General features: G+C 40.1%; 1 protein-coding gene across 13 annotated transcripts in view; it reads left to right on the forward strand.

Moving 5' to 3' along the window:
- TENM3 (teneurin transmembrane protein 3) overlaps positions 1–27,921 on the forward strand; it is a 650,972-nt gene that overhangs the window by 279,619 nt on the left and 343,432 nt on the right. For 3 of the 13 annotated variants that reach the window (XM_051842582.2, XM_070068322.1, XM_070068323.1), the window contains exon 1: positions 13,342–13,494. The exons of the other annotated variants lie outside the window; for them this stretch is intronic. The gene's annotated coding sequence lies outside the window, so the exon portion shown is untranslated. Of the gene's footprint in view, positions 1–13,341; positions 13,495–27,921 lie in introns of those variants that run through there. 13 annotated transcript variants of the gene reach the window in all.

Below are 27,921 nucleotides of genomic sequence, written 5' to 3' on the forward strand. Positions count from 1 at the left end.
TCGAACAAGCAACTGCTTGCCGGCTTGCCTTCCTCAGGCCAGATAAAGACCCAGAAGGAGCAGCTGCCAGCCAAGAAGAATGTGAGAAAATAGGAAATTGATTTGAAATAGGATAGGGAAAAAGACACAGGAATTAACTTACAAATTTTCAAATATTCCCTTTGTAGGCATATGTAGTTGCTGCGTCTGCAGAAGAATGAGATCTTTAGTTTTCCCATGAGAGTAAAAAGGCAATGAACTCGCAGTCAGTACATACGTCAGACAGACCTGAAGTTGGTTTATTTCTTCATAATAGGGAGAAGAGTGATTATAGATTTGTGTTTTACTTTTTAGAAAGTCTTCTTAATGCCTTAGAAATCAATAAAAACAGAAGTAGAATAGTATAGACATTCAAATTCTAGGCACAGGGGAAGCAGATATTTTTCTTGCTAGATACAATTATATTAATTAAATTTCACATTAACCAGCAGGGGCTGGGCAGTTTTATGTTTGACTGTGAAGGTCGCAGGGATTCTAATTTTCTATTGACAGCAGTTCTTTCACTTTAATAGATGCCTTCAGGCACACCATAATGTCACTTTCCACTTCTTTGCTCCAAGGGGTTAGGGGATCATGCTAACAGTATTTAGGATCACTAATAGGTAGGAGAGATGTTTCCCTTATACCTACACTTCCAGGTGTGTAACACTGCGATCATGAGCTCCTGGGAGAACATCAGAAAAGGGGCCAGATCCACAGAGAATGCAGTTTTGTCTGCCTTTTGGACAGTGCTTGCCCATACAGGAGTAGCCGTGTAAGAAAGAAAAGGGTTGAGCAGGGAGCTTGAACTTTCCCTTAGGTTCTAACACTTGGTTATGCTGTGTGATCTCTGTAGGTAGGAAAGTAGAGGTGTCATCTCTAACTACACTTACCAAGAATCTCCTATTTTGCCGAACACTGCCATGTGCTGCATCATGACATTGCAGTCACTGTTAGATCACATTTTATGGTTGCAGTCCCAGAAAGTTAGGACAGAGCAGAGAAGTCCTCATTGCCTGAAGATGACGTAGCTGCTGGAATGTTCTAGCACAACATAGTACTCACGTTCTCTGGTGATGCTGGCGTAAACTACCAAGTGCACTGTTAGTCACATAAAATAGAGCATTTGCTTCTGTATGATGTGTAATACTTGGTAACAAATGAATATGTTACTGCTTTAGACATTTACTACACAATGGAAATGTTTTTTAAACTTACTTGAGAGGCAGAGGCAGAGGCAGAAGGAGAGAAAGACAGTTCCCATCTGCTGGTTCCCTGCCCAATGCCTGCATCGGCCTTGGCCGGGGACCAAAGCTAGGAGTAGGAAACTTAATCCAGGAACCCCATGCAGGTGGCAGGGACCCAATTACCTGAGCCATCCTGTGTTAGCAGGAAGCTGGAATCAGAAACTGGAGCCAGTAATCAAATCCAGGTACTTTGAAGTGGGATGCAGGTGTCTTAACTTCCAGGCCAAACTCTCACTCAACCATACTATACTTTTTAATCATTCTTTTAGAGTGTATTACTACTTATTAAAAACAAAGTTTCATATAAAACAAAATGCCCTATTATACCAGCTGCAGCCACAGATACCTCGTGCTTACCCATCCCTTGATTGCATTGAGACCATGTTGAGTGATTGAGCTACAGCTTATACATTTGTGTAAGTACACTCTATGCTATTTGTTCACACAATGAAATTGCTTAATGAGGCATTTCTCAAAAGATTTACCCATCATTAAGCAACACATGACTGTACATAAAACTTTGGTAGAAGGATAAATACATGATGGGGCCCTGCGGTTAAATCCTTGCCACAAGCAGTGTAACAACAAAGAGAGTATGATAGTTCACACTTACCTTGTGGCCTGCCCTGGCTTCTGAAAAATCACCATTACTACTCAAATGATAGAACTTTTCACCTCTTTTATGCGTTGGATTGCTGGCCACTCTCTTAACACATGGAATGTCAGCCTAAAATAAACACAAAAACAGCTGTGAAATGCCTGACTGGGTCCTTTAATTTGTTTTTCAAAATAAACAAAACTTGATCTGTACACTTATATTGGATAGACAAGCAGCAAAACATTCAGGACAGTGGGAAACAAAGGTGGGAAAGGAAAAACCTTAGTAAACTGAGCAAACAGTAACAGCAACAGAAAACTGTTACCCTAAGACATTAAAGACACTGTGACAAACTCTTGCATGGCCCTTCAAAAGATGCTGAAGACCTGAGAGATTTCTTTTTCAGATGTCTAATTTGAAAGGTGGGAAGAAGAGAGAGAGAGAGAGAGAGAAGGAGAGGAGGAGGGGAGGAGGAGAGGAGAGGAGAGAGGGGAGGGGAGGAGAGGAAAGAGAGAAAGAAAGAGAAAGAAAGAAAGAGAGAGAAAGAGAATGAATCTTCCTTCTGCTGGTTTGCTCCCTAAATGCCTGCAACAGCCAGAAGTAGACCAGGCTGCAACCAGGAGCCATGAACTCTCTCTGGGTCTCCCTCATGGGTGGCAGGAGTCCAAGCACTTGGGCCATCATCTACTTCACCTCATGTGCATTAGCCAGGATCTGGATGGGAAGCGTGGAATAGCTGGGAGTCGAACAAGCACTCTAATGGGGGATGCAGGCATCCCAAGTGGGACTTAACCCGCTATGTCATATCACAACATCCACCCTGAGAGATTGTTTTTACAGAGCAAAAAATTATTGTCCAAATGAGCCACACAACTCATTACAAGAGCAATGTCTGGAACCCAGATTTCCTGATTTCTAGAGAAGTAGAGAAATTCATGAAGGGTGACCTATGATGCTATTTTACTCCTTTGGTTTCAATGTACAAATGATTAAAACTACTTTGTGTTAGATAGACGTATATATATACACACACATATATATAGTGTACATATGTTAAATGTATAATGTATATATATGTTAAGTATAAATGTGTGTGTATATATACCTGTATGTGTGCATGTATAATGTCTGTTCTTGAGAGATGGAGAGAGACCTCCTATCTGCTGGTTCTCTCCCCAAATGCTCACACAATAGATGGGATTGGGTGCAGGCCAAACCCAGGAGCCAGGAACTCATTCAGGTCTCCTAGCTGGGAGGTAGGAGACTGACCACTTGAGCTACCTCCCCAGGTCTGCATTAGCAGGATGCTGGAGTCAGGAGCCAAACCCAGAAATCAAACCCCAGTGCTGTGATGTGGGACACAGGTGTCTCAGCTGCTTTGCTAAATGCTCATTTCTGTTAGTCTCTGTGTATTTTGCAGTGTGTTTATTTTATCCTCTTGCAGTGAAACTTATACATGCAACCTAAGGTATAGATAAAAAGATACCTGCTTATCTAAATTTCAGCCACGAAGTTTCCTGCACTGATTATGAGATGACATGTTTTTGTTAACATTGCTAGATAAAATCACCAAGCAGTGGAATAAACTTTTTGTGGTATAAATGCCTGGCTATAATTAGGATCTTTCCCACTAATCATAAATTTCTATTAATCACAGTGTAATCTGACTGCTCTTTTCCATTTAGAAAATTCCTCATGCTAACCATCTTTCTGAAACTCTGCCAGAAATTCCTTGAAGCTAAATTTACCCAATATCCACGGTAGAATACGACCAGAAAAGGTACACTCTAAACAGATTTATACCTAACTCTGAGAGCCATTCTGCTTATACTGGCTGCTTATTTCACCTGAAACTACAGCTATCTTAGGCTCTGTAGTTAAAGTGACATAGTGATATATTGACCTAATGAGTAATATTATGAAATTAATTCTAAAATACTCTAACTTCTTCTCCCTTAATCTTTAAAATTCATTTGAATGATCACATTGTACAAACCTTTTGTTGAAAACCTTACAAAGGCCTTCAGCCAAAAATAACATAATTCTCCATATTTTCCCTTTGGTTTAAGTTGCTCCCAAGGATGGCAGGCTCTGAAACATGGTCTGGAGTCAGAGTGTTGACTTGGACATTCATCTCAGTGATCAAAATCTCTGTTAGCTGTGGCCTCAAGAGTTATGTTCACCTTGGTTAGCATCAATTAAACAGATGCCTTATTTTGCCTTTTAATGACTGTAGAGCTTCGGAAAGATCTGATGCCCTCTGCAGCAGTTCTCCTAAGAGAAAGAGACAGCCCCTGAAGTTTACTGTCACTCAGAAGCTGAAAGCCCCCAGGACCAGGTCCACAGCAGGCGTGTTCTTTACCTGACAGCCTCTGCCTGCACCTGTTACCACTCTGTGCCTTCCTTCCTCGTTCCTTTTAGAGAACACATTTCTTCTCATGGTGTTTCCTGTGTATCTTTGTATGGTTTCCCTTAAGCTGCTGCCTCGTGGCTCTCAGCAAGACCCCAGCACATTTGCTTCCTGCAAACTGATACAGACCTGAGCTGGATTTTTTTCTGGAAAAAAAAAAAAAAAAACCAGTATATTTTTCCCAACAGAGTTATTTTAAATAATGGAAATGGAGTTCTCTCTCCTGGTTTTAAAGTAGCCTTTCCCTGCGAGGATTAAAGGAAGCATTTCAGGTGAAAGTATCTAAGGTGTTTGAGGCACATACGAGGCTTTCAATAAAGGTGAATGGAATTCACATCCAGAAGCTTTGAAGGAAAAAAACTGGTTTGCACACTAACTGTCTCCTTTTCTACACCACCCACTTGCTTTTCAACAACCATTAAATCTGACATTCACCCCATTACTCTGCTAGAAATTATTTTCCGTTAGGTCACAAACTGCTTCTTCTTGTCACTTGGAAGAACTTTTCCTCGGTCCCCGTAAGCATTAATCGTTGGCATGCAGTTTTGTTGACCATCACGCACCGGGTTCCCTGTCCCAGTTGTTGAAATCTCTCCTCCAGGACCCCTTCACCCAACATCAACGTGGATATCTCCTTCACTCTCCCTAGCGTTGACCTGCCGTCGTGACCCCTTTGTGTAGGCATCCCCCCAGATTCAGGTGTGGCCCTTTGCTGTCTTGGTTTTACTCATTGCCTCTGAGCTCATTGCCTCTGAGCTCTCACCTACTCAAATACCAGTGTGTGGTATTGGCTTAGCAAGTCTACAACAGAGCACTAAATTCCCTCTTGCCACCTCCAGACTTCCTACTGGTGCATGTAAAGAGATCTGTTTCACTGCTCTAAACCATTTGTCTTCTGATAGAACTTTCTCTTCCTGGGCCGAGGTCTCTAAATCCAGCAAATGATACCAAGAGGTTGTGGTTCTCCACGAGCTCCACCTCCACACCTACGGAGGAAGCCCAGAGAGCAGCCATTAAGATGATGAAAGGGATGAAAATTAGCCGCATGAGGAAATAGTAAAATAATAATAATTGAGTTTAGCATGACAATGTGGATTTTAAGGGAAGATTTAGGAATAATCATCTTCAAGTATATGAAGGGCCCTTATTGAGGAAATGCTGACCAGCTGCTCCTCTTTCTGCTTACACTGAGCAAGGGCATCTGGGAATACATTGTGGCTTTAGAGATTTAAGTTTAGGGAGCCTCAGAAAACCCTGTGAACTGTTATTGTGTGTTACTTGGGATAGGTATGGCACAGTAGGGTTTTTTAAAAACTTCATGTGTGTGTGGTGTAATTTAGATGGAATTTTATCTGAGATGGATCTCAGAGGGTATCCCCAAATTAGGTCATAGGTTAAGATTATGTCCAGTTTTATAAATCTATGGTTTTAAAATGAAAAGTATATATCTGGAGATTTTAAAAGAAAAAAAAAAGTAGTGCTAGATGTCCTATTCCACAGCCTCTACCTTCAAAAGGTTAATGTGAACTTAGGGTTGTGTGTGTATGTGTATGGATGAGAGCGAGCAAGTAAGAGAGAGAGTGCACACAAATGAGCCAGTGGTTATAGAATGTGTGATAAATACACGTGATTGTATTGATTTAGTTAACAAGCAGTTTCTTCAATCTGGGCTTTTTGTTGCCAGTGTTCCATTCATGTACTCATCCCAAACCAGCATGTATATAGTATCTGCTTTCTGTAAGACACTGTACTAAATGCTGGAGAATCAGCAAAAAACTGATCCCTAGCTTTATATATTTGTGGTCTGGAAGGAGTGCCTGATGAGAAAACAGGAAGCAGAATATAGTACGATGAATGTGACAAAAGATATTTGCAGATTTCAAAGGGAACACGAAAGGGGAACCCTTATACTATTCTTGGTAAACCAGGAAAGGCTGCATGGAGAAACTGACCTCTTTTAAAAAGTTTTTAATTAATTACTATCTTTTCATTGTGTTTGAAAGAGAAAAATCTATCTGCTGGCTTACTCCCCAACATCCTGCAATAGCCAGGGCTGAGCCAAGACAAAGCCAGGAGTCAGGAACTTAATCTGGATCTCCCATAAGGGATGTGGGCATCCTACGGGGCTTCTTAACTGTTGCATCAAACACTTACCCTGGAACTGACTTCTGAGTCAGGTTATGAGTAGGCAAAAATTGGCCATATCAAAAGCAGAGTTATGAAGCATATACCTACATACAAAATACCGTAAAAATATGCTTTGGGGCAGAGTTTTGCCTTGGCATTTAAAACATTTCTTTGGACGTCTGCATCTCACTTTAGAGTTCCTGAGTTTGACTCCTGACTCTAGCTTGCTGCCAGTGCAGACCCTGGGAGGCAGCAGTGATGTCTCAAGTAATTGGGTTCCTGCCTCCCACTTGGGAGACCTGGATTGAGTTCCTGGCTCGTAGCTTCTGTAGCCCTCCTTCTCTGCCCTTGGCTGTTGTGGGCATTTGGGGAGTGAACCAACTGATGAGAATCACTCTCTCTCAATAGATGTCTTGTGTTCTGTCTCTCATCATTTTAAGATAAGAATTTGGGCGTATATATATATATAAAATTTGTGAAACAAAAAAATATTTTATGTGAGACTGTCATGAAAACACCTGAAACTAATAGCTCATTAATTGTCTGCATTCATTTGTCCACAAAGACATGTTAAATAAACCACTTGCAAAAAATGATCTTAAGACATATGGATTCCTTTTAGATTTTTTGATATTACAGATTGTAAATGGTAAATATGGAAGCTTGTGTGATTTCTGTGTTCTGGCTGCTGCATAAAGCTTTGACCTGTGCATGGCTATTGTCACTGTAGATAACTGCCCATCTGATAGCATCAGTTCATCCCTAGTCATTATTGAGCAACCAATTCTTATGCCCAAATGAAACAAAATCATTAGAGTAATATATTTAATTTAAAAAATATTTCGTCTAATTTGTTGATGTTTCATTAAAATTGGTTTTTGAGAACCAACATTAGTGTTTCGGGGAAAGGTAAATGGACTGATGGTTAGAAAGAAATAGTCCAGATTGAAGAACTTGCCCATAAATAAAATAATGCAGTCCTCTGTATTATCACCTGTGCATTTCTTAAACTTGGACTATCAAAGAATGCATTCAGATTATGCGCACCAACAATATATTCTTATTTTCAAAACTGAAAAAATAAGGTGAATCCCCCATCAAGTTACCAAGCATAGAAACATCCAGCCGGCGCCGCGGCTCACTGGGCTAATCCTCCGCCTAGCGGCACCGGCACACCGGGTTCTAGTCCCGGTCGGGGCGCCGGATTCTGTCCCGGTTGCCCCTCTTCCAGGCCAGCCCTCTGCTGTGGCCAGGGAGTGCAGTGGAGGATGGCCCAGGTGCTTGGGCCCTGCACCCCATGGGAGACCAGGAAAAGCACCTGGATCCTGGCTCATGCCATCGGATCAGCGCGGTGCGCCGGCCGCAGCGCGCTGGCCGCGGCGGCCATTGGAGGGTGAACCAACGGCAAAGGAAGACCTTTCTCTCTGTCTCTCTCTCTCACTGTCCACTCTGCCTGTCAAAAAAATAAAAAATAAAATAAATAAAAACATCCCAGGGTGGGCCTGGGAATTAGTCCTGCTGGCTGCAGACCCCCTGTCAATGTGTCAGGGTGGAGCAGCACACTCTCCATAGTGACCACCCCTGGTCCTCCTCAAGGAAGAGATTTACTCGTGGCACTGGCTTTCTGTATACTTCTCTGTGCTATAGGCTGCCTTCTGCCATAGCCTTTGAACAGCTGGTGACTTGACTTGGGCCTTGGCTCTTGCTATGTATTCAGTTCCTGCCATCCATACCCTCAGCTAACTCTTGTTGGCCATCCAGGTTTCTGTTGAAGCTCTGCCCTCCTGGCCCTGTTCTGCCTCTCACCACCAGGTAGGAATGAGCTCCTCTCCTCATAGTCTTTCCTCCATCTTGGATGCTCGCCAACACAGGGTTGACACTCACTAAGCCTTTTTGCTTTGCTTGATGGTCCCCTGTGAGAAGTGCAGACACACACACCCAGATCTTGCTTCCTCTTCTTCCCAGCCTGCCCAGTAGGTTCCTGCCTAAAGCCATCTGAATTAACAAAAAAATGAGGATCAGTTCTGTGGGCACGCAACAAATGTGATTGCGTATCTAAAGAGTCCTAGGTCTTCATCTTGTTTCGGATTACAGCAAGCATTAGGTTTTTGGTTTATTTTTGTTTTGGTGAAGTAATTCACAATTCAACACCTTTAAAAATAAAGAATAGAACTCACCTTTTAGAAATGATTTCAGATGTGAGTCATTTCAGATCATTTTGAGACAAATACATATATTGTTGGTGGATTTTTCTGTGTGATAAACCAAAAAATTGCCTAGATATTATACTAGCCCTTGAAAACATAAATGATTATATTTATTATAAGCCTTTGTTTTCAAGTCTTTATTTTTCTTCCAGTGTAAATGATAATTGAACTTTACTGGAGAAAGGACCTGGGAATTATGGTTTTCAGTATAGTTTTATGTCAGCTCGTAACAGAGTCCACATGCTGTTAGAAAGTTATGTCCTACTAACAAAATAACACTTCACAAGACATAAGATAAAATCTAGAATTTTATTCATGGCATATAACCAAAGTAATTGTACAATTATTATGTACCAGTTGATGTCAATGCTCTGTAATTTTCATGATATAAACAGTTTCTTTGACATATTTAAGAAGGAAAAATTTGTAAGTAAAAGTACAGAGTTATTTTGTTTTATAAAGTTCACCCAGACAAAGTACATTCTAGAGAGGCACCTACATATCATCCTATGTGAATCCCTAAATCAGGTATTTGGAAATGTCTGCTAACCATTTCATCACTCATTAAGATTCTAGTTTTCAGAGAATACTAATATTGACCCTATTTGTCACCTTACCTCTTGGGGGTAACTTCAAAATACAGGAGAAAATCAGGTACCTCTCATATCTACTTATTACTCATTTTAAAAAAAAATCAAATGTCTTTTTTTTTTTTATGTGGACTATCCTGATAAATTTGCTTTGGTTCATGAACTGCATAATACCAGTTTAAAGTATGGAATCAATATTGTTTAAATGTCTAGCGAAATAGGTGTCAGTCTGGGAGTCCATCAAACCTGGGATATATGAGCATACCCTTCCCTGCTAGAGTTCCAGTTTCCTCATCTGTAGAAGGGAATAATAACACTGCTTTCTCATAGGGGCTCAGAGAATTAAATCAAAGTGGTAAGTGTCAAATGCTCAGGGTAATGCCAGTCATAAAATGAAGTGCTCAGTGTTAGCTTTTATCATAGTCACTTATTTAGTATAGCTATACAAGTTTGATTTTGATGTTGTATCAGCACCTCTGACAGTAGGGATTTATTGGTTTATAATTAGCAGGAAGGGTAATCATCCCAGTTTTGTGTGTACTCTGATTTTTTTCTGGAAGGTTTTTGGCCTAAGTTCAGAGAGGTCAGAAGCACTCTTAACACTCCTACTCTGAAGCTAAGTTGGTGCTGGTTTGAAACAGCTCATGCATGGACTTTTTTTTTTTTTTTTTAATACAATTTGCTTTGATTTAGTTTGGTTCATGCATTTTTAAAAATCTTCCTTGTGGTGTGCAGTCATTAGGGTTTTATGCCTAAAGAACTAAATTCAGTTATAAGTAAAATTCATTTAATATTGCAAGTATGATTTCATGTGGTTATTTATTCACAACATAAAATAGCCACATAATTCAACATATTTAATAGTATCTGCTCATGGAACTGCGGGGAATTCTGCACATCTTAGACAAGGAATGCTTAAGTTATAGAAGGCAGTATCTATAATGCTAATTATTCCTGACATCATTGATATGGCAAGCTGTAGTAGAAGGAAGTAGAAATCGAACACGTGTTATGCCTTATTACATGTCTCTGAGGAACTCTTTGGTGGATTCTTTGTATTTAAAAGATGTCAGGGATTTAATGTGTGAATGGGCGTGGCCATAAAACCATGTGTCTTTTCTTGGTAAGATCTGAGGGTCCTTCAAAAAAAATCACGGAAAATGGAATTAAAGTAGGAGTTCATTTTGATGTAAAAAATATTGAAATCTCTGCATGCTGGTTTTTCATATTACACAGCTCTCTATAAACTTTGTGAGGTCCTTTAACGTACACAGAAGCCATCCTTTACTTCTCAGTATTAGAAACTACTTGAACCCATCTGTCCCTTTGTCCTCCCCCATGCCTGCTGTTGCTGCTCAGCTTTGTTCAAAGTAAATTCTTAATCATTCTCAAGGGATATTTTCTTTGTTCAAATGAAAATAATTAACTTTGTATTAAGAAAGGATAGAAGTCAATATCCATAAAGAATATTCCAATAGAGTCCAATATGAAAATCGGTGTAACCTGCATCTGATATTCATAGATGGGCATTGCTTAATTAGCATTTTAAATTGGAATTTTAATAAATGCTATCAATCAGTGACCAATTTACATAGCATTCATCCGAGGAAACAAGCATGCCAGATATCAGTCTTCTTGAGATTCGGTCTTGACCCAAATGATGATTTATTTAAGATCTTAAATTTGTCATTCTCCCATTAGAATGTGTTCTCATGTTCTAGCCCCAGTCCAGATCTGCTAACTTGTGTTTGTCAAAACTCAAGGGATGCATTTGTGATGTGTAGATAAGACTTGGTTCCTGGCAAATTTTAAATGTGCTGTTTGCTGCCTTTTAATACATCTGAAATTGCAGTTGAACAACCCTTCCTGATAGTCTTAAGGAGTTGCAGTGTTTATCTGAGGCCCTTCCCACCCCAAGAAGAGTCGTATTCATTACAAAGTCTGTGTGAAGACCCTTTTCACAATATTATGTCTTAGGAAGATATTTATTTAAGAAAGCATACAAGTCTTTGGGTGCCCTACAAAATATCTATTGTTCTCTTTTTTGACCCAATTTTACTGAAGAGAGGAAGAATTTCAAAACCCTGACTTAACTTTGAAATTTAGACTGTATCAAAAGAATGTTTACATTTTTAAAATAATTGCTGTGCTGTGTGTAAACAATATTCATGATATCTTAATAATGTAAACGCCCCAATTCACAAGTAAGTTATTTTGATCATTAAGGGAAGAATGGATAGGATGACTGTGCTCATCAAGTTATAATAGAATGCATTTGTGAGTCGAGGTTTCAGAAGAGCCAGAGTTAATGAAAGAAAACGCCAAGGTGTAGACCTGGCTTAAACACCGGGTAGCATGAAATATTTGCATGGTTGACGATGGACATGTTACACAGGGTAACATGAAATATTTGCATGTTTGATGATGGACATGTTACACGGGGTAACGTGAAATATTTGCATGTTTGACGATGGACATGTCACACGGGGTAACGTGAAATACTTGCATGTTTGACGATGGACATGTTACACAGGGTAACATGAAACATTTGCATGTTTGACGATGGACGTGCTAGTACTGGAAATTGAGACAGTAAAACCCCCACAAAGAGATGGAGGAGCTGTATTCACATTCCGTAGCATTAGACACAAGAAAAAGTGACAAAAGTCTAGATAAAGATAACACACTAACGATAAAGAACTCGCTGTTGGATTGTGGGACTGAGGAAAAGGTTTAGTCATTACCAGAGGAAAGAGGGGGTGAGAGAAGAGCAATCCCGAAGGTAATCATCTCATCTCATTGATAAACGAAGGGAGAACGCTGAGCCTTCCTTTCTTAAACTATTAATTTTCTGGTTTAAGTCTGCATTTAGAAGGTAGTTAAGATGTGGAATGAGAGCTGATAAAAGATGTTGATTGCTATCAGTATTGGGATGTAAAGTACTTCTTGTTGTCTTTCTTGTTTATTTATAAAAATGCTTGCGGGGGTTTGGAGGGATTGAAAGGAAACACCGGTGAATCTGAAAATTACCGAACATTTGAGTCATTCAATCCTCAGTTTAATGGCGAAAGGGGTTGAAGGGCATGGAATATTCTGGAAGAAAGAAATTAAAGGACGGAGGGACGTTAGACTGGAGGCAACGCACAACTAATGATACAAGGGGAATCTAGAGAAAGAAAAAGACAATTTTTTTAAAAGAAAAATTTAATACAGAAGCATCTTTTATTTAAAAGTAAAGCTAGGTAGAACAGCACATTAGCCATTCCGGAGCACGGCTGTCCGGCCCTGCCGCGTCACGGAGAGGAACCCGAGCCCCCAGCCCAGAAGACCCGCGCCTCAGCTTCCCGGGCCGCGAGCCCGACTCTCGTTAGCGTTCATGGGGGTCCGCGACGGCGGCGAGGACCGGGCGCACGGCGTCCCCCGCCACGCTCCGGTCCGCCCGGGAGCACGTGAAGCGGCCGAGGCGTGGGCGAGCGCGGGCTGCGCCGGTCCCCGCGGCGCTGCAAGGCGACAGCCACCCGCATGCTGGCGCTCCACGGGAGAGCCCCGGCGTCGAGAGCCCGCCCCCGGGGGCCCCGGCTGCCCACTTGTTCCCGGCCCCGCGGGCCGCCGCCTCGAGGACCGCGTCCCGCGGCCGCGTGGGGCGCGGGCCTGCACTGCCGCCCGGATTAAGTAAACACCTCGGATGTGCGAGGAGGCATGAATGGTGGCAGACCAAGGGTCGGGCTTCATTCATGGGTTGGGAAGAGCTGCTTTTGTGAGCACGGGAAAGTAGTGGTGAGAGAGAAAACCTATTTTGAAAAATCCACAGCAGACTGCAAAACCACATTCTAGAATACTGATGTTTCAGGAGAGCGAGAGAGAGTGTGTGTGTGTGTGTGTGTGTGTGTGTGTGTGTGTAAACCTATGACGGTCTTGAAAGCATGCCTGCAAGCAGTTCTCGGTACTGTTTTCAGGTCTTCGTTTGGGGGCATGGCCGTTAAAACGTCCCGACCCGTGGCGGGTGGGAGTGTGCGTGGGGGCCGGGAGAATCTGAGGAGGCGGCGGCGGCGGCGGCCGGGCGCGGGGCCGGCGGGGCGGCGGCAAGCGGCCCGGCCCGGCGCGAAGGGGTTAATCGTCGCCGCCGCCCCCTCGGCGGCCGGGTGTAAACAGAGGAGCCTCAGCCTATCATGTCTGGCTGCCGCTCGCAGCCCGAGCCCCGAGCCCGGCGCTGTAACATGATACGCTCCAGACCGAAGCAACTTGGCAGCGCCGGGCTCGGCTCCGCACGGCCACAGCGAGGGCGCGCCGCGGCAAGGTGGGTGAGCGGCGGCGGCGGCGGCTGCCGGGGCCTGGGGCGGCGGGGTGCAGCGCGGCTCCTCGCGCGGCGGGGTCGCTCGCTCGCTCTCGGGGACGGGGTCGGGGACTGGGACGGCGGCGGCGGCTTCGCTCCCGGGCCGGTGGCTCCGCTTTTTTCCCGGGTGGTGTCGGAATGGGAGGCGGCTCCGCGCGGGTTTGAATCGGTGCAGAGGCAACATTAGCATCTGAAATGAGGTGGCTTTTTAACCCCTGAGGGACCAAATTTAAGATTTAAAGAGGCGAAAGCTCAACTTTCTCGGTTACTCTTCGTCACCCGAGTGGTGCAGGTAGCCGCGGGGAGAATGGAGTCTTTTGTTCCCGGTGTTTTTAATTAGACGGATTTTTTTTTTTAATGAGTAGTATACTGCCCTAATCTTTGAGGTAAAGCTGTGGGTTTTTCTTTTTTTCCCTGCGTTTTGTGACTTTTGTGATTTAGCTTATCGAATTCGTTGCGAGCAAATCTTAGCAATAATGATTTTGGATCATTTCTGCCTGAGATGTTCAGAGATCTGCAGAGGTCTTACATAAATCAGCCCCTTGGTTCCGTTACCTAAAATCCATCACACTAATTGCTTCGTGTGGGGAAAAGGTTGAAAACAATCTCGCTCGTTAAAAGAGCCGTGCTTTGCAGAGTGTGATTTGTGTCAGGAGACGGTTGTAGAGAGCCGAGGCGCCCCCAGAATTCAACTTTGCAGCTGTGCTTCGGCGCAGGTTACTCCTGTGGAAAAAAAATAGTTGGGAATTGCTAGGAAAAAACTTGGCGCGATTTTGTGTTAGAGTAAAAGCAGCGATCTGCCGCTTCGCGAGTCTGTGTGCATTGTAATAAAAGACAACAAAGATGAGTGCGAAGTCAGGTTTCCTCGCTCTCGGGTGCTCGCGGCTCTGTCTCGCTGGAATGTCGTGCAGACGCTGTGTACAGAGATGGAGCCTGTGTCACAAAGTCATTCTGTCTTCTGAAAGCCTGGTATAATCAAATGCAGTGCCTTGCGATGGTGTAGTTGAAGATTTGATCCCCTTCCACTAAAGTGGAAATACTTTCGGTAATTGAAAGCAGATTCACGTCTGGAGTTGGACAAGCCAAGGTTTTCATTTTTAAAATAAGCCTTTTGTTCTCTGGTTTTAAATGTTTCAGAGAGCCATCCAGAGACTTCTGTGTGCTAATTGTTAAGGTTGTTCTTAAGAAGGGATTGAAAATAGCCAGAGAAGGCATTTTGGAAAGACTGGGAATTTCCTAAGCCTCCCTCTGAGCAGGGGAATATTCTGGTGCAATGTATACTGTCTGTGCCCCACGTTTTCTGTTTTCAGCGGATTCCCAGGCATTAAAATGCAGCTGTGATGTTCAAAACCCCAAAACCTCAAGCCAAGTCCATGTGTTTTCAAGAGGTTAAAAAACTTGAGAAACCTTGGTGTTACCCCATTTTAGGCTGTGATTGACTCAATTTGATGATGCCTTGGAAATCCAGGATAAAGTATGATTAATTTAAAGAGATGCTGATGAGACATTAATAGATGGGCTGAAACTTAAGTGATGCGACTGCAGATTGTGTAACCTGGTTCCTTGTTCGTCTTTGGGGTCTCAGTGTTAAATGCCTCAAAACGCTGGCCTTTAAAAACTGAAATTAGGAAGGATGTATTGCAGACAAAGAGGAGTCATTTGATCTCTTATTAACTGTGAAGATAGGGAAGAATGGTGATGTATAGAGAGCCTCACCCTCGGTCTAAAGGAGGTGAAATCCAAAATGAATTGTGAAATTTTGAGGAAAAGTTCAAAGAGTTGTAACAGTGACAGTCGAGATCAGGAAAAAAATAAAAAACAAACCAGTGTCTTGAGTGCTTTTAAAGACTAGTTTCTTAAACTGTGCTAGAGGTTACTAATAGGAGGTTAATGGGCATTTATGGACTATAACATGGCAGTTTGATTTCTTAGGAACTACTTGGTAGCTCTGTATTTTGTCTTGTTTCCTTGTGGTCTTGATAAGCATTGGAGCACGTTCTCATCCTGAGGAAGTACACACCTCCGTCATGATTTCAATGATATCCTTCTTGTTCTTTCTGCTCTAAAGTTATCTTTTTAAGAAGTTGGCATTTCAAATCTTTAGCTGCCAAATAAAACCTTTGCTAAATTTTGGATGTGTTGCGTCACATTCTGTAGTTATCAGTGGCCTAGTGTTTGGCATAATACGATGTAATTCTCAAAGATTTAGGGAAAGAAAGACGACTGAACCTGGATTCTTTTGCAGATGTCTGAACACTGATTTTCAGATCATGAGCTTGTCTAAATACTTAAACCAGCCCTTTTGGATGCTGCTGTTTAATGTTACATTTTTATGTCCTATTTAAAAAAAAAAAAAACTTGGTTAGAGGTATACAGAATCTTCTGTCATCTGAAATAATATGTTCAATTTATCGTGGGACTCTTGTCTTTCATAATGTACAAAAGTGGCAAAGGAGGCACTGTCTAAATACAGTGATCTTGATAATTAACGCCATAAAATAGATTAAAATGCTGTATTCCAGGTATTCATTTCCTTAAAAGAGCCACCAGAATAGCGTTGCTAAGCACCCTTCACTACTGCAAGTAACAGAAAATGACCCAAATTAAAGAACCTGTTCTAAGCTGTATTCTTGTGTTTTCTAAAGTGCATTTCCAGAGGTTTAACAAGACTCATTCAATTAGTGGAGGAAAGAAAGATCTATTTTCAGCTCTGATATACAATTAAGAGGTGGGGCTTTAGAACATCAATTCTTTATGTTTGTAATTTATTTTGTTTCCTAGGCTTTACTTTAAACAGTTATGAGTAAAGATTTGTAGCAAACCACCTTTCTAGCAGTCCAGATGTAAATGTTGAATAGAGGAGAAAATTTTTAGGAATTTTTATCCAAATGAGTTATTTCTGTATTAACTTTTCTTTATTTTAAAGAAGTTTAAACTTTCTATTAGTATGATATGTTACTGGTTCATTATGAATTGCTTACTCTGAAAAAATATATATACATAGACATATATACATATGTACCTTTAAATATGGCTATAATTATTCTGTTTAACCATAGAAAAGAGTCCGCAACACCTAGCACTTGAGAAATAGCTGACTTCCTTAAGGATATTTGGATGTTAGGAAAATGGTGCCATGAGGAAGATAGGAGTGTTATGTTGAAGTAAAGAAAGTAAGTAAAGAGCAATAGTTTGTGTGGTTCTGTTTTTGTTTTTTGTTTTTGGACCTTACAGTAAACTGCCCTTCTGGGTTAGACCAGAACTTATAAATAGTTGGGGCTAAAAACCTAAGCAACAACTAGAAGAGTGTTCAGTAAGTTAGATCTTCCAGTGACCTGGCTCCTAGCTAATGCAGCCACAGTCACAAACACAAGCTGTGGAACTTCCCGGCAGAGAGAAAGGAATGGAAGGTAACGGGTGTTAGGGGTGTAAAGGTGTAGGGAGAGGAGGGAGAAGGTTCCCAAATGCTGAGAGTAGGATGATTAGCAAGGTTTCTGCTCTGTCACATTGATCTAGGCGAGTCCCAAGCACATGCACAGAGATTTTGAGTTACTAGTCCTAAGTGTTGTTTTGGCAGTAATCTTACGTAATATGATGACATATCCCTATAAATTGAATATGTAAAGCCAAAGTAACACTTCATGTATCTTATACAAGAGATTGTACATTTGAAATTCATTATGTTTAGATTTATCAGGTTGTTTGGTATTGCAGATTTCCCTCGCAAAAGATAGTGTAAAATAAATAAAATATGTGTGATTGTTATACTTATTTATGTCTAGGCTCCTTAACCTGAATTGAGATCTCACTTTAGGTGTCTGGAATGTGTTGTTTTTTGATGTATGAGTCTGTTTTGTTCCCATAGAGAATAATAACATGATGTAGAGATTATTTGATTGTATGTATTTGGCAGGTTTGAAATGGTACTTATTTTAATATTTAAGAAGTCAGTTGTTTTGAAATTGATGTTTGTATGTTAATTTGAGTTACTGACTTTACTGTTCAATTACAAAGCCTACATTTAAGTTTCCAAGTATGTAGTCTTAATTTTTACTATTTCAAGTCAGTATTCCAGAAACAATGTATGCCATAGATGTTAGTAATGGTAAGTTTATTTCACAAGGATAGAATAATAATTGAAATAACAACAACTATTTGAGGGCAGCTTACATTTAAATAACAGTTAGGTTTGGGGAAATATGTGCTATAGTTTTTAAAAGAAAAAGTTTTCTTGAGTGTTATTATTCTCCTCCCTTAATATTAAGTACTGTCTCACATCAACAGCTCATTTTCTACAAAAGGTATTGTAAAGTGTTCCAGAGTGACAGATATGCTAACCAAAAAGGGCATAAGACTTCTCTAGTTACATGTATATATTATCATAAAAGTTTTTAAAAATTAAAATGTGCTTGAAAGTTTCAATACATTTTTTTCCCTGTTTATGCACAGCTTCTGTTTTCCCCTTAGTCTTAAACTGTTTCCTGCAGAAAAAGAGGATTTGCCATCTAGAGACACAGAAATGTCATCTGGAACTCTTTTTATGCCTTTTCTTTTAAGTAAAACAAAATTACCTTATAGAACAAATTTAACATTGTTAACCTTTTATAATTATTTAACCATTATTTCATTTTACCTCCTGCTTATAAGTTGTACATTAGTGGAGTAGACACCTGGCTGTGCTCTTAAAAGTTTATTTGTCTTTCAATTCCTGTGATAGTAGGGGGCAGTACATCTCCTTAATTATCTTTGTTCAGGGAAATGCTGAAAGGCCAGGGTAGTTAAACAAGACCATTTGGATTTGTGAGGTCGAAGTCAGATGCAAGGAAAGTGGTTAAATGCATTATCTTCTTATTGAGCCCATCATCAGCAAAGTGACCTTGATGGAGGTGGAAAAAGCCATGTGGCTATTTTATGACAGCCACCCCTGCTTGTTTTATCACTGGCAGATTTTTGCATACCACCTTATCATATTTCCTTCTTTTTTGTTTTCAAATACCATTGCCTTCCATTGTAGATCATCACCGTAACAGTGAGAATTAAAATTAGTTCCCTTTCCGTGACAGTGGATTTTCCTGCAGAAGTTGCATTCTCTCTGTCAATATATATGGAAATATCCCTTCATTAAAAATTAAGGTACTCAGGCTGGCTGACCATTCTGTATTTGCTCTTAAGGGTCTTTTAATGATCACGATTAGCCCTTTGCAAAGAAGCTGCTATTCTTTTACTTTTCAAATTGTTTTTTAAGCTATTAAGAGGAGAGACTTGCCAACTTCAATTTTAGCAGTGGGAATAATGTTTGTTTTAACAAGTGCCTAAGTATGTTTACTTGAAGGTTATGCGAGTTTTAGTGGTGCTGTTGCTGCTGTTCGAGAGCCGTCACTTCCCTTAAGAAGTTAAAACAAGAACCATACGATTTATAGTTTATATTTCTCAACTTTATGGGCAGTATTTTACTTGTGATGTATTTTATATCAACTCCAATAAAATGGAATTCTTGCTTAAATATTTGAACAAGCATTGTTAAGTAAGAGGAAGAGTCTTATTAAACACCGTACAAGATCTAGCCTTTTTTGGAAACTCCGGTTAAAGCAATTAAGTGCCGCATACTATTTTGTTTTCCTAGGCGAAGCTGTCAAACGTTACTGATTGGAGTTTAGCTTATGCTTTCCTTTTTATTGAATGCCTTCTTTATTGCAATTAATAAAACTGAAGTACAGATCTTATAAGCAAGAAAAAAAAATTGGATGGTTATCAAAATACCTAAGATATTATTTTAAACCTAGCAGTTATCACCTTATCATCATGCTGTGAATTATGTAACACTAAAATGTCAGGAACTGGAAGTCACCAAAAATAGTTCCTTCAGGAGAGTCACATTTTTTTAATTTGAAAGGATTTATACTTTTGAGAACCTTTTATTTGAAAAACAAATGCATTAGATTGAAATATGTTTAAAATGAATTATAGACTCTCCCATACCTCACTGTATTCCTACCATCTGGGCTTACACGTTCAGACTCCTCATCTCTTACATAGCTTTCCAATATGGTTGCCCTGCTGTCTGGAGGTCGGTCGGTCTCTGTCTGTCTGTCTCTCTCTCTCTCTCTCTCATTCCCCAGCATCCACACGGTCATCCTGGTTGCCAGTCCCACTTTTTCACTCATACCTTTGCACATATGCATCTGCATTTTCACGCTGTGTTCTAGGTGCTGATTCCTACCATCTCACAGATCTTTTAAATGCCTACTTGCGTGCCATTTGTCCTCTGTTAGCCCCTCCTAACTGCCCAGGGCAAAGCTGACTTCTCCTTTCTCTAAGTTTCCATAGTTCCTGATACATATTTCTATTACAGCACTTAACACATTAGAGTGTAATCATTTGTTTATATTTCTCTCTCCCCTCCAGGGGCTAAGTTCTTTCAGGTCTGGTATTCTTTGCTAACCAGCACTATAATACATGTTCTTTAAATGCTTAGTGAGGACATATACTAAATGTAATTTAATTTTTTGACTACTGAAGGTCACCAGTATGAACATCAGTTATGTTGTTGGTGAGTGTTAAAATACAATAATCTTACTCAAATTGTTGAGGGCTAGGTGTCCCCAGTCTAAAATGACACTGTATGACAATGCCTAATATTCTGTTATCTCTCATTTTAGAGCTTTTACTGTGTTGAATGTTTAATAGACATAATTTCCTATTTTCACAATGTTGCTTTGCAGAGGGATTTTTTTTACCCATTTTATAGATGTGGAAATTGTTACTTATAGAGGTCAAGTTCAAGGTTATGCAGATATTAAATGGTAAACAGTAATTGAGTATAGTCCTATGTGATTCCAAACTTGTTCTCCTAATCATCACACTCCTTGTAAGTATTACTTGTATAGTTCAAGTACAGGTATAAATTTTAAGATTGGTTTTCCATTTTCTTCCCTGTTCATGCTATGAACTTCTTCTTTTCCTCTTCATTTATTTGAGAGTCTGGGTTAGAGAGAAAGAGGGAGAGAGAAATCTTCCATTTGCTGGTTCACTCCCCACATGGTTACAACTGAAGCAAGTAACCAGGATCTTCATTCTGGTCCTCCAAGTGGGTGGTGCGGTCCCAAGTACTTGGACCATATGCCACTGCTTTTCCAAGCACATTTGCAGGGAGCTGGGTCAGAAGTGGAGCAGCCTGGGCTCAAACTAGAATCCATATAGGATGCCAGTGTCTCAGATGGCAGCTTTATCCACTATGCCACAATGCTACCTCTGAACTTAGACTTCTTATTGATCAAACAACCAACATTATCTTTTACTGTTGTAATTATGCATGAAATAGGAATGGAATGTTACTGAGTAAATATTCCTCTCCGAGCTAATTTTATTACCTTTATTAGTTTTGTTTCTTGAGATGCCTCTTTAGCCTATTACTTCTATTCATTGTGCTTTTGTTCAGGTGAGATTTGGGGGTAGTTGAGTTCTAGTTAGGTGTTTAGCTGAAGCCAAATGTTAATTTCCATGATTCAGGACTGTCAGAAATTCAGTGAATCATGTATCAGTAGATTGAAGTAAGAAAAACACTGCTAAAATTGCATGGACAATTCATTTGAAACTTAAGGACACTGATTAAGATACTTGTAACAGTTCTTAATTGAGTGACTAAAGCAGGGAAGACACATTTTTTAGGATGCCAGTTTGGAACAAGAGCCAGTATACCTTCCATGTTTTTGTTACAAGAAAATGAATAGATAAGAATCACTAAAAGGACAGAAAAGAAATGTTTTTTACCACCAAAAGATTTACAAGTTTGGAATACTAAAAGAAGGGGAAAATAAATTTTTTCTACTCTCTTGCCCCATCTTCATCAATCTTAACAAAAACCCACGGAATTTTAAAAGCCAGTTTTTAAAACTAACTTCTATGAAAATGCATAGAATTTTTAAAACTTTTGGACCTGAAGAGAATCTTCAAAATCCCATAATCCAGACTCCACATTTAGTAAAAGAAGCCGAGATATAGTAGAGCTGACATTTATCAGGTGTTTCTAAGAGCTTGTCTCTGTGTTAACCCTTCTGTGTGGAGATTATTTCATTTCCAGAACAAGTCATGGAGGAAAGCGCTCCTTGCGATCACCACTGTAAGCTGAGACACAGAAAAATCAAGTAGTTTGCTAGTTGGAGGGAAAGCAGGGTTTGAACAGTGACGTGCATGCTCCTTTCTCATTTGGGAATGACTGAAGCTGCCCCATCACTCTGTTAACAGAGTGTCCCAGAGCCTCTGACTTGAGTTCATTTTTTGTATTAAAAACAATTATTATGACCGGATAATAAAACATCCAGTATGTAGCAGGCTATTTATGAAGTAAATATCATTTTGTGAATGAGAAAATCGAGGCTTAATGAGGTTAAATAATTTGCATAAAGTTATTGAAGGACTAACTTTCAAAATGACTCAGGCTTGTCCTAATCTCAAATCCATCTCCTTCATTACAGAAGAAATCCAATGTAGTTGTCCAGTTGGGTTTTGATTTTAGTTTTGACTTTGCTGTGTGTGTAAATTCTCTTTGCTATTGTCTACCAGAAATATGGTGCCTGTAAATGCAGCTATTCATAGACATTGTAACCATTGAATGTTAGAAAGAGTTTCATATTTGCTCCAGTCAGATCATTTATCAGCAAGTATCTGTTGATGGCATATGTATTTTGTACTCTGTTATGCTTTTAATCTTTTTTATACTTAAAAATTTTTTTAACAGTTCATTTATGTTTTATCTGAATGGCAGAACAAGAGAGAGAGGGGAGGGGGATCTCTTCCATCTACTGGTTCACTCCCCAAATGGCTACAACAGCCAGATCTGGGCCAGGCTGATGCTAGGAGCAAGGAACTCCACCTTGGTCTCCCATATGCGTGGTAGAGGCCCAAATACTTGGGCCATCATCTGCTACCTTCTCAGGCTCATTAGCAGGGATTGGAAGGAGAGCAGCTGGGACTTGAACCCATGCTCCCATATGGAATGCTGATGTTGGAAGCAGCAGTATAACCGGTTGTGCCACAACACTGGAACCTTTCTTTAGATCTTCTTTAGTGAGGCATGATCATAAATGATCATCTCTGCTATGGCTAATGTCCACTGCCTGATTAATATCCAGCAATGATTAGCATCATTGATTAGAAAATTAGTAGATTATGCCTTTATTGACACTTCTATTTCCCATTTAATGGCTTGTTTATTTAATTGATGGCTAATGTTTTTACTGTTAAAGGCTATTAACACATCAAAATGGTATTTATTGAACCAGGCAAAATGATAAATTATGCTTGTATTTACTCCTTTGTGTCTGAGGCTACTCTGTCAGTGGTCTTGTTTTTATGGTTTTGGTCTGCTGAGACCCTCTGCTTAGGAAGTCAAGTAAATTAGCCAGCTATTATTTGGTGGTGTGATCTTGAAAAAGTTGCTTGGCTTTTCTGGATTGCACTGTAAAAGGACAGAAGTATCATCAGATCAGTGGCTTCCACCACTGTGGTTTCTTGTGGACATTCCATAGAGTTTCTTCAGTTCTTTATCAAAATGATAATGAAACAGCATGAGCAAGTGAAATACGTGATACATTTTTACATTTTGTTCTGGGTCAAGCGTATTTTTACACATATGTCCTTTTTCTGTGCATGTTTTGCACTTTTTAAAAAATATTTAAATTATTTGAAGGAGAGATAGATCTTCCATCCACTGCCACTCCCTAGGTGGCAGCAACCCAGGAGCCATGAGCTTCTTCTGGGTATCCCACATGAATGTAGGGGCCCAAGCACTTGGGCCACCTTCCTGTGCTTTCCCAGGCACGTAAGCAAGAAGCTGGATCCTAAGTAGAGCAGTGGGGACTTAAACCAGCACCCACATAGGATGCTATCACTGTAGATGGCAGCTTAATCCACTGCACCACAGCCCCACTCCTGTTTTGTACTTCTTGTGAAGGTATCATTGGTTAGGGAAGTTGGAGCTCTGTGCTGGCATTCAGTTCTATCACTTGCTTAAAGAGAAAACACCTGCTGTAGAGGGACCCTGGGTAAGGAGTGCCCTCACTCCCAGTTTAGTGTGCTGAGGACTGTATATGCTTGCTGCATTGGGCTTTGATTGTAACAGAGATAATGAAAATGAAGGGGTTATCCTCATTATGAGTCCATTATTCCTGTTCCCATGTTTCATTACTCTGCCATTAACCAAAAACATTTTTGAAACTACTCTTTTGAAATTGAGTTTATTTGCAGGATGCAAAAATAGTTCTTGTTATATGCATATGCCTCATTTTGATCAAATACCAGTTTAACTAGTTTCATTACTTACCTTTTTCACAGACCATACAAACTTGACTATCAAAAATTGGATTACAGGCTAGCATTTGGCACAGAGGTTGGGTTTCCCACATTCCGTATTGGAAAGCCTGGATTCCAGGCCCTGCTGCTGCTGCTGCTGCTGCTGCTGCTGCACCTCCTCCTCCTCCTCCACCTCCACCTCCTCCTCCTCCTCCACCTCCTCCTCCTCCTCCTCTTTCTCTTCATCTTCCTCCTCTTTCTCTTCCTCCTCCTCCCCCCTTTTTCTTCCTCCTTCCCTCACATCCTCCCTCCATTCTCCTCCTTTTCCCTCTTCCCTTCTTCTCCTCCTCTTCCCCATTTATTTACTTATTTGAAAGGCATATAGGATGCGGTATCAGCAGGTGGTTGCTTAACCCACTGTGCCAAAACACTGGCCCCTGTGGCTGCACTTCTGATACAGCATCCTGCTAATGTACATCCTGGAGGCAGCTGTGATGGCTCAAGTACTTGGGTATCTGCCACTGAAGTGAAATACTTGGAATGAGTTCCTGGCTCTGGATTTTGCCTTGGCCCAGACCAGTTGTTGCTGGTAATTGGGGAATGAACCAGCAGAAGATCTTTCCCTCCCTCAGCCTGACCCTCTCTCTCTCTCTCTCTCTATCTCTCTCTCTCTCGGTCTCTTTGCCTTTCAAATAAATAAATAAAATTGAAAATGTGATCAGTTTTTAAGGGATAGTATTCATATCAGTTGTGTTCAGAAAACATAATGCTAAAATCCCACAAGGACTTCTCAAAAGAGAAATGTCAGTATTATGTTGACAGATGACAAAACCATCTGAAAAAGGCATTCAACTGTCCAACTAAGTTGGCTACTATGAAGACAATATTCACCTAGATCAATTCTAGTATTTTTAAGAATTGGGTGACCATACAATAAAGCCCAATTTGTATGTTGCTACTAAGGTATCAGTAATAAGCAGAACAGTTAGATTTATGACTTCAGAAACTAAAACTTTGTAATTTTTAGTGTATAATTGCTTGGATTTTAAAAACAATATTTATTTTGAAGGGCAGAGAGAGAAAGAGAGATACAGACATACACCGGATATCTTCCGTCTGCTGGTTCATTATCCAGTAGCTGCTTGGAACCTGGATCTTAATCCTGGTCTCCTACATGGGCGACAGAAACCCAGGTACTTGAGCCAACACAGCTACCTTCCAGGGTGTGCATTAGCAGGAAACTAGAATCAGGGGAGTCAGTACTAAAAGCTAGACACTCCACAATAATAGCATGTGGGCTTCCCAAGCCATGGCTTAACCCACTACCCCACAATGCTGGCCCACAGCCTCTGATTGTTGGAGTTAGCAGATGGTGGCTCAAGCATTTGGGCTTCTACTACCCATGTGGGAGACCCAGATGGAGTGCAGATTCCTGGCTTCAGCCTGGCCCAGTTCTAGGTGTTTTAGGCATTTTGGGAGTGAGTCATATATGGAAAATTTTTCTCTCTCCCTCTTTCTTTCTCCGCCCCTCTTTTGCTCTACTTTTCAAATGAATAAAAATGAATAACTAAACATTTAAAATTGTCCTAAATGAGTAGTAGGCCTTGTAAACTACTCAGGTCTGTGAGTATATAATAAAATCTTTGATTTCCTTAAAGTATACTTAAATTTCATGCATATTACATTTTATACAAAAAGCAAAGCTCACTCTTTTATGCTTCCAGTTAAGGAAGAAATTCAAAGTCCAAGGGCTTCATATATTGAAAAAAAAAAACTATCTGCTTTCATGCTTAGTTAGCAATGTAAACACCTCATTTATTAAAATGCTTATTAATTAATATTAGATATTAATACTGATTAATATTTCAGTTTCTCAAGAGCTGGTCATTAGAATTGTAAACTAACAATTTTTCTTTGCACCTTAGTTGAAGCAGAACATATGTAGAATTAAATAGTCTAGATTTCACTTTTTAAAGTTTCATTCATTTTAAAAGCAGAGTGACAGAGAGAGGGAAAAACAGATAGAAATCTTCTATTGCCTGGTTCACTCCTTTATGGCGAGGGCTCATCCAGGCCAAAGCCAGGAGCCTGGAACTTAATCTAGGTCTCCCATGTGGGTGACAGGGGCCTGAATACTTGGGCCATCTTCTGATGCCTTCCCAGGTCCATGAGCAGGAATCTGAATTGGAAGCATAGCAGCCAGGACTTGAACCAGTGCTACAGTATGGGATGTTGGCATTGTTGCTGCTTAAACTGCCTTTACCACAGTGCTGGCCCCAATAGTCAAGGTTTTAAATGTCTGTGTGTGAAGAAGAAAAATTAGTGTCTTTTTAGTAAGGAAGATATCTCCTGTGTATTTTCTAAAATTTTTCCATTGTCCCTGTTTGTAGGACTATCTCATATAGCAATAACAAGATGCCTACTTCTAAATGCTTAGGGTATGCTTCACACTCTAAATAGGTACCTCATTGGAAGGAGACCACCTGAAGATGTCATTGTTTTCTGTGGTGTGCACATGGAATACTGTGAAACAGAGATAACTAGTTCTAAATTTTGATGAAACTGTAGGCGATCACCATGACCCTTGAGCACAGCACCTTTAACTTGAAGAGAGGTAAAAATATACTGAGATTTTTTTTTATTTCTTAAGTTCTTCAAGAGTAAAATTTCAAGTGAATTTACCTTTTCTGTTTAGGGCAATTCTGTTCACTTTTTAACAACATGATTTATTCAACTATACTCTAATGAAATATTGTTATCCCAGAATCTGATTCATATTGCACAAACACAAGGGTACTTCAGAAAGTCCATAGAGAAGTGTAATTAATAGCTAAGCCTATTTTGGTGCAAAAAATTTTTGAAATTTATTTGTAGAGGGGGATCCTCAAAAAATTCAAGGAGAATGTGTATTATGAAAATACTGTGCCTGGATTTAAAAAATTTTTTGCACTCATCGTTAAATTCCATGTCCCTCAGACCTTTGAAATATGTCAAGACTGACTGATATGTCAGTCTTACAAATGTGCCTATTTCTTTCATGGATGAAAAAACTAGAGTTCTGTGTGTGAGAAGGATTTATACAACCTACATGTTAGTGGTTTCTTGGAAAGGGAAAAATCATAGAGGTGTTTAGCTGTCTGTAGCATTTAATTTTCAATAAAGCAAAATATTTAATATTAACAGCCATTTATAATATTCTGTACATGCTATGCATCACACAACCCCTGCTTCTCTTAAATATAGTAACAGACCCATTCTGTGTATTTTTGTGAGGTTGATAAATAGTATTGAACCTGATTTCTTTTTTAAATGATGCTTTTTAACTGAGCATGCATTATGTTTTACAGTATAATTATTCATTAATATAGCAATTTTTAAATCTTCCTGTAGAATTAGAAGTTGATATATAATTTAACTACAGTATATTTTAAGAATTTATTCTTAAAATCAGTTCATGAATTTTTAAAGTGAATCTTCTCAGTATTCATTTAGACCCTACTATGTGCCACCTGGTGGACTCTTTATCATCTTATTCATAATCATACAATTTTGAGTCCATTTAGACTAATTTCTTCCCATTTATCTGTGTACTCAATCAGTAATCAAAAACTGCTGATTCTACAAACCAGATGAGGTTTTTTTGGATCAACTTATTATCATGTAATCACAATCAAATCTTATATCTTTCTTACTAGCTTTCCTAACTCAGACTTTCTTCTTCAACCCAAAAAGGTAAATTATCTTTCTTAGATATCACCTTGGCCTTATCTTTCTCCTGCTCAGAAAATCACAGTGTCACAGCAAGAAAATACTTAAGCATAATAAAAGGTAGCTTGTGTTGTGGCATAGCAGATGGAGCCACTGCTTGCAGTGGCATCCCATATTGGAGTGCCGGTTTGAGTCGAGGCTGCTCAGCTTCTAGTCCAGCTCTTTGGAAGGCACCTTAGAAGGCAGCAAAAGGTGGCCCAAGGACTTAGGGCCCTACTGCCCATGTAGTAGACCCAAGATGGAGCTCCTGTCTCTTGGCTTCAGCCTGGCCTAGACCTGGCTTTGTGGCTATTTGGAGAGTAAACCGCAGAGGGAAGATCTCTCTGCATCTCC

Source organism: Oryctolagus cuniculus, chromosome 2 (assembly GCF_964237555.1).
Source record: "Oryctolagus cuniculus chromosome 2, mOryCun1.1, whole genome shotgun sequence".
In the NCBI taxonomy this organism is placed as follows: Eukaryota; Metazoa; Chordata; class Mammalia; order Lagomorpha; family Leporidae; genus Oryctolagus; species Oryctolagus cuniculus.